General features: G+C 39.2%; 1 long non-coding RNA gene across 1 annotated transcript in view; it reads left to right on the forward strand.

Annotated features, from left to right (window-relative positions):
• Positions 1-4,525, forward strand: part of LOC136165174 (uncharacterized) — a 291,194-nt gene extending 286,669 nt beyond the window's left edge. The window contains exon 4 of the long non-coding RNA XR_010662471.1: positions 4,167-4,525. This is a non-coding gene — a long non-coding RNA (uncharacterized lncRNA). The remainder of the gene's footprint in view (positions 1-4,166) is intronic.
• The last annotated feature ends 3,724 nt before the right edge of the window (positions 4,526-8,249 follow it).

Consider the following 8,249-nt stretch of genomic DNA (forward strand, 5'->3'; position numbering starts at 1 on the left):
GGATAATAAAGAAAAAGCTCATTTCAGAATAGAAACAACAACTGCAAATCTGAGCTGAATTTGTTTGCAGAATTTCAATTGGTTCACATTAGTTCCCTCACTTTACAACAAATTCCAAGTCCATGGTCAGAAAATAGGTGAGTCTCAGTCAGCTAGAAGAGAACCTTAATAAAGCAGGAGCCCACAGCCTGGCATTTCACTCAGCAGTGCAGTGAAAACACAGGCAATAAGCTGGATTTGGAATTGTCTTTCTGGGAATATCTGTATGTTGCAGAAGGCTTGTTCTTTCTGCAATATCTTCTGTGCTTGCCTGTGAGACAGCAGCAGAAAAGCAGGCCTCACTCTGCTCTTGTTCTTTAATCACTTGTGCAGCAACACAGGACAATATTATTGTATCATCCAGCCAGCTGACAAGAAGAGATTAAACATTACTTCAACAGCCATACATTAAAGCTCCAAATTAGTCCATGGAATTAAGGTGACCTCCAATGAACCTTTGCTATATGACTCAGAAGCGAGATGCGGCCAGGTTGGGGCCAAGATGGATTTTGAGAAAAGGCAAATTTGGACTTTCTGCCTCACTGAATTCAGTAGAGGCTGCTGACCCAGAGCTATTCCACACAAAGAGAGAAATTAGCAGGGGAGTCTCTGAAAGCAAGGTTACTAAAAGGGCTCAAGGAAAATTTATTTTCAAGGAAAAGAGTGATGGCTCATGGTGTTTTAAAATCCTAGCGGTTACCACAGGTCTCCCCTGAATACCACGTCTCTGTTGAGCACTGATTGTGTGCCAGAGATGGAAACCCAAGGCAGAAGGGCAGCCTGGAAGTTTCTTTTGTCTTTTGTTCTTCCACATGGCAGATCCAGCCTCTGTACTTTCAGTTCAAGTCTGCCAATTTGCATTAGCACATCATCTGCCTGGTTACCAAGAAAATGTGCCTGAAGAAAAAAATCAGAGCGTGTTCATGGTCATTAGGCTGGGAGCAGGAGCATGAATCAGCAGTTTTGAACTGCACAGCTGGGGAAGGAACAGGCCTGGGAGCCAGCAGAGCTTGCGGGTAGACTCTCCACTGCCTGGCAAGCTCTGCCAAGTCCACTGTGCCCTGCATCCACCCCTGGCTACAGAAGGAGCTGGGGAGACGCAGGACACAAGCTCCTCATTTCCATGCATCTGCGTCTTCCTAGTCCTGGGTGGCTCAGACGGTATAAAGAATCCACCTATGATGTAGGAGACTCAGGTTCGATCCCTGGGTTGGGAAGATCTCCTGGAGAAGGAAATGGCAACCCACTCCAGTATTCTTACCTGCAGAATTCCATGGACAGAGGAGCCGGGCAATACGGTCCATGGAGTCCCAGAGAGTTGGACATGACTGAATGACTAAGCATAGTCCTTTAACAAGAGTCAACTGTAAGACCAAGACATACATTTGACAGTATTCATTATATATGAATCTTTTGCTTTTAAAAGAAACCAAAAAAAGGATGAATATTAATTTATCCTGATTTGCTTGTACATTTGGTATTATTAATATGTGAAAGCATTACAAATGCACTAGATGCAAACATGATTTTAAACTCCTGTAATGCTGGCAGTAATATAAATAATGCAGTTTACTTTTTTCTCTCATAAAACAACCTGTAAGTCTTCATTTCTTAGATGGAAACATGAGGGCAAGGCAAGTGGCTTTTAGATCTAAAATGAGGAAAGTCGCCTGATGGTAAACCAGGTCTTGAATCCAGATCTCTGGATTTTTTAGAGCTTTTTTGCTCTACCACAACTAACAAGGCCACCAGTCAAAAACTCTCTCTACCCTTGCCAGAACTTTGGGCTAAGACTTCGGGCCAAAGCATCGCATTTCATGGGGAGTCTGTGATCAGGTGCAAATGATCAGTTGACCAAATGATCAATCATGAACCCCTTGGAGAACTTCATTGCACAGACTGCTTTCTAAGGAGTCAGGAAGTTGAGAGCAGTTGCCTCCAGGACTAGCATCTAAAGGAGAGGTGAGGACTAGAGCAGAGATGAAATGATGTTTAGGAGGTGACTTTCACGGGCAGCATGTGGATGCAGAATACTCACAGGAGGGATGGTAGGGGAGGCGGGGTGGGTGAGCAACGCCTAGGCCAGACCCCACTCTCTTTGAGGTTCTGCCCAGGCGATCCTTCTCCCCCTGGTCTGTTTGGGGTGCCATCTTTCTGTGCCTCACCCAGGTGATTCTTTAATGCTCACAACTCCATGCTGATGGGATTTCTTGATGGCTCTATGCAAAGAATGTTTCTATTAATGATATACTGGTGATTTTTCAAATGCTTTGAGTATAAATTTCTCTCTACATTGGGTACCTTAGAGCAGTGAGAGATTTTATTTATTTTCAAGTCAGGTGACCACATATGAGTCTCTTCTCAGGATTAGCACAAACCATTAATGTGCACCACTAGCAAAATGTACATTGAAAACTGCCCTCAGTATATTTATTTTTTATTTTAAAAAATATTCATATTTTTGTATACTTCAATAGAATTATCAGACTATCCTCTCATGATAGAACAGCTCTGTTGAGAAGCCAGACTTCATATGAATAAAGAAAGAGATAAAATATTGTGAAGATAAATCACATGCACTTTTATGTTGGCTCTAGCAGCAAAGCAATTTTATAAAATGTAGTTATAAATAGCTGAAAACTTTCTTGAAGATGTAAAAGTATAAATAAAAGTCATCTTGAGGGGGAAAAAATTGCTGAGTTGTGTGCATTAATTGATTCATAAACTAGAAGTTAAAACAAATATTTATTTAGATGCTTATTTGTTTATAAAATGTTTTGTCAGAAATAATTTAATAGGAATGGTAGCTGCTTTTACTCAAATCCAATTTAAAATTTAAAGTCTGGGGTATGACAACATAGGATTCATCACTGTAAAGACTTGGGGGCCAATCATTATAGCACCATTTAATCAAAACTTACCTCTAAGCACATATGTATGCTTGGCCAGTTCTGCTGGGTGGGGCAAAATCATGAAGTCAGATTGTGCTGTTACTGCTTCTCAACCATTAGAACTCCTCTCTCAGGGTACTCCAGCTAAGAGGGTACGGACATATCTATCAGTTTTGCAGGAGGCCTAAATGTATCCTAAGCTAAAGCAAGGACTACTTGAATGTGAAGTTATATGACTCGAGCAATGACTTAAGCAATAAGTAGGTTTCTACTTGGGAATATTTAGAGTCTTTATCTATAGAGCAGAAATATTAATAATATCAAATTCATAGGGTAAGAGTAAGGGTAGAATGTCAGCATGGGTGTGAAAACCCTTTATATGAAGAATGTAGAATACTGTGCAAATGTCAGCTATCTTTACTAACTAGAGGATAAGGAGCTTATCGTGATGCTGGTGGACTGCTGTCCTCTGATGGAAGTGCCATAGTTGTACAAACATGAGAGATTTCCCAACACAAAAGTGGGTTTAAACATACTCAGTGGATGTTCATGATCTCCACATACCCATCTGTGGAACTATAGGAAAATTATTTTGTTTATGGAGTGGTAAATGAAAATAATAAATATCTGGGTACTGTTCACTATCTTCCACAAATTGGCTGTGTAATCTTATGTAGGTCACTTAACCTAATTTAGAGGCCTTGTTTTTCTTATTTATAAAACATAAGATTTGAATTTGAGTACAGAACATTTTTTAAAACCATGAAACTGAAGGAGTTATGAAGAGTTGACCTACAGATCAGAAGATAGCTCATTGAATATAGTTTAGAGCCTTGATAATAGCCAGGAGAAAACAGCTCAATCCGCTCTAATTTCTCAAAAAAATCATGGTTTCCAAAAAAGGAATATGACTTCTCAAGAGGAGATAAAAAAGTAGAAGATGGACACTGCAGTCTGCAATGCAGTCCATAGAGAGGACATACAATTTACCTAAGGAGGCATATGTTTCATTCAAATGGCCCCTTTTAGAACCAAAAGCACTTAACGCTTGTGACGACGAGGAGGACAAAGTGATCTAGAATTTATCTTTGAGAAAAAGCTTAGCACTTGAAATGGAATGGAATGCCCAGTTGGATAGAATTTAAATGTTAAAAAATAAAGTGTGATTTAGTGTCAAGAATGATATGGGCCTTATTCCTCCTAATTCTGTTGACTGAATTCAGCTTCTCCCCTTAGATGTCTCCTGGCTCTCGGCTGTAGGTGAATATGTAGGAAGACTCAGAGGATGGAAGGAGCCTATCAACCTACAGGGACATGGAGATGCAGGAAGAGCAGTGATGAACCATCCAGTTATGAGACACCTGGAGACGAAGACTTCGAGACAAAGGTGTCAAGTTGAAAGGACCCCTGGGAGTATTCACCATGGACAGCAGAAGTGGCTGTCCACGCAGGATTAGACACCCATCTTCATCTTCATTCCCTGGGTAATTGGGAAAATATATTAGTCTGTGCTGGTCACATTTTTGTTTTTGGTTTTTCAGTGGAGGGAGGAATAATAAAAGGTAGGAAAGAAAAAGTTGTAAATCATTTAGGAAGAAGGCAGAAGCTCTAGAAATAGTCTTTGTGGAAAGAATATCATATGATATGTTTACAAGAAGGTAAATTTTGTTGCAAGGGAAATGAGGAACAAATCAATATAAGGTAAAGAAGGAGTCAAATCATAGGAAAGAGGAGAGGCAGAAACATTTTTGAACTTGTCAAAACAACTCATTATTTCACTCTCTGTGCCAAGGTCTTAAGAGTCTCTACATTTATTTCTGTTTGAGTTTCAGCATTCACTTTCCCCTACAGACAGACATTGCTTTATTTCTAAAATACTTATCCATACTGTGAAGATTATGACTGGACATACTTTCCTATAAGTAACTGTCTTTGATTTTTCTAACCATGGTTGGTTAAAACATTTATTTTTTTCTAACATTGACTTTGAGATTTTCTCCAAATTCTTGGAGACATCACATGCGTAGACAGGGTATGGTGTGTTTCACAGCAAATGCATTTCCTGCCAGAATGATCAAGAGTTAAAAGAGAAATCACACACAAAGGCCAACATAGGAACAAATGTCCAACTTGCTTTACTTGAGAAGTACACTGCTATAAGTGGATGGTATTCTTCTACACAAGTGTAAATGGGGAAGGTACTTCATCATCAGGCAGCCTCCTGTTCTAGCAAGTCTGCCTCCAAAGATAGCTCCAAACGCACATAAAGGACTCAGGCTCTGTAAGTCAGAGAGAATGTCAGGAAAAAGAGAGATCAGTCGATATCTCAGATAGTTGGTGCCAAGAGGATGGAAGTAAAAATTGAGAGGAACAATCTATAGCGAGGACTGGATTTAGAAGAACATTAGTAAGGAAGTAAACACTGAAAATTCAGAGTGTAAATGCCCAAGAGGGAGCCATCTTGACAGAAATGGTGTCATAAAGGGTAAGTGAGAAAGGTCATTTCTTTACATTTTACACTGGCATTATTGCATTTTCTTTGCAGATTGTTCTTTTTTAATTTTTTTCTCTTTCTTTTTTATTTTTTAATTATGAAAGTATGATAACAAAGTTTCAGGAGATTTGGAAAATACAGAACAAAGTTACATATAGTTCCACTATATATTACAATTATTTTTTAAATAGATAAATCAAGATTTTTAGTTGAAGTTCCAATATCGAACTCTCCAAAATTAATAGAATGAATATACAGAAAAGTAGAAGGATGTAGTAGACCTCAAAAGCACCATGAACCAATTCGACATAATTAAGATTTATCCAATTTTCACACAACAGTAGGATACAAATTTTATTCAAATTCCAATAGATTATAAACTAGGAGACACTGAAACATATCAGGGACATAAAACAAGAATTTGTAGATTGTTCTGAAGGAGCTAAATTATGTGTCTTAACATCAAATGATAATCAGTTAATAATACTCATGTCCTCTTGTGCATAGACTGAAGTTACTTGTGCTTAAACAGACTAGTCTGCAGGAAACAGTATTTTTCCAAGTATCCTCAGCTTCCTAATAGAAACATTGTAAAAAAAAAATAATGAATTCAGTTCACAGAATACCAAATTCGATAAAGCAGTTGTGCTTTTATCTCATTCATTAAAGAAATCTTATCTTCCCCTTGTGTGTTGGAAAGGTTTCCAGTCGTTCCAAGGAATCTAGGGATCTAAGACCCTCCAAGAAAATACTACTTTTAAAGCAGAGTTGATTTACAATGTTGCCTTCATTTCTGCTGTATAGCAAAGTGATTAAAGCTTATACGTATATATACATTCTTATTCATATTCTTTTCTAGTATGGTTTATAACAGGATATTGAATATAGTTCCCTGGGCTATACAGTGAAACTTGTTGTTATTGACTCTATACATAGTAATTTGCATCTACTAATCCCGAACTCCCAATACTCCCTGCTTTATTGACTATGCCACAGACCCTGACTGTGTGGATCACAACAGACTGTGGAAAATTCTTCAGGAGATGAGTATAACATAACACCTTACTTGCCTCCTGAAAAATCTGTATGCAGGTCAAGAAGCAACGGCTAAAACTGGTCATGGAACAACAGACTGGTTCCAAATCAGGAAAGGAGTACACCAAGGCTGTATATTGTCACCCTGCTTATTTAACTTATATGCAGAGTACATCATGCGAAATGCTGGGATGGATGACGTGCAAGCAGGAATCAAGATTGCTGGGAGAAATATCAGTAACCTCAGATATGCAGATGACACCACCCTTATGTCAGAAAATGAAGAGGAACTGAGGAGTCTCTTGTTGAAAGTGAAAGAGAGTGAAAAAGCTGGCTTAAAATCCAACATTCAAGAAACTTAAGATCATGACATCCAGTCTCATCACTTCATGGCAAATAGATGGGGAAACAATGGAAACAGTGAAAGACTTTACTTTTTTGGGCTCCAAAATCACTGCAGATGGTGACTGCAGCCATGAAATTCAAAGACACTTGCTCCTTGGAAGAAAAGCTATGACCAACCTAGACAGTGTATATTAAAAAGCAGAGACATTACTTTGCCAACAAAGGTCCATCTAGTCAAAGCTATGGTTTTTCCAGTAGTCATGTATGGATGTGAGAGTTGGACAAAAAGAAAGCTGAGCACCAAAGAATGGATGCTTTTGAACTGTGGTGCTGGAGAAGACCCTTTAGAGTCCTTTGGACTGCAAGTACATCAAACAAGTCAGTCCTAAAGGAAATCAGTCCTGAATATTCATTGGAAGGACTGATGCTGAAGCTGAAGCTCCAATCCTTTGGCTTGGAAAAACTGACTCACTGAAAATGACCTTGATGCTGGGAAAGACTGAAGGCAGGAGGAGGAGGGGACGGCAGAGGATGAGATGGTTGAATGGCATCACTTGATGAACGTGAGTTTGAGCAAGCTCTGGGAGTTGGTGATGGACAGGGAAACCTGGCGTGCTGCAGTCCATGGAGTCGCAAAGAGTTGGACACAACTGAGCAACTGAACTGAACTGAATCCCAAACTCCCAATTCATCCCTCCCACACCCCTTCTTCTTGGCAACCACAAGTCTATTCTCTGTGCCTGTGAGTCTGTTTCATAGATAAGTTCATTTGTGTCATAGTTTAGATTCCACATATAAGTGATATTATACTGTATTTGTCTTTCTCTTTCTTACTTAGTATGATAGTCTCTAGGTGCACCCATATTGCTGCAAATGGCATTATTTCATTGTTTTTTTAATGGCTGAGTAGTATTCCATTTTGTGTGTGTGTGTGTGTGTGTGTGTGTGTGTGTGTGTGTGTGTGTGTATACTTCCATGGTGGCTCAGTGACAAAGAATTCACTTGCCAATGCAAGAGACACAAGTTCAATCCATAAGTCAGAAAGATCCCCTGAATAAGAGACTGGCTACCCACTCCAGTATTCTTGCCTGGATGATCCCATGGACAGAGGAGCCTGGTGGGCTATAGTCCATGGGGTTGTAAAAGAGATGGACATGCTTTAGCAACTAAACAACAAAAACCACATCTTCTTTATCCATTCATCTATCGATGAACATTAACATAACTTCCTTGTCTTGGCTACTGTAAATAGTGCTGCTATGAACTAAGGATGCATGTATGTTTTTGAATTATAGTTTTGTCTAGATCTATGCCCAAGAGTAGGATTACTAGATTATATCCAACTCCTGTTTAGTATTTTTTGGAACCTCCATACTGTTTTCCATAGTGGCTGCACCAATCTACATTCCCACCAACAGTTTAGGAGGGTTCCCTTTTCTCCACAT

Source organism: Muntiacus reevesi, chromosome 3 (assembly GCF_963930625.1).
Source record: "Muntiacus reevesi chromosome 3, mMunRee1.1, whole genome shotgun sequence".
In the NCBI taxonomy this organism is placed as follows: domain Eukaryota; kingdom Metazoa; phylum Chordata; class Mammalia; order Artiodactyla; family Cervidae; genus Muntiacus; species Muntiacus reevesi.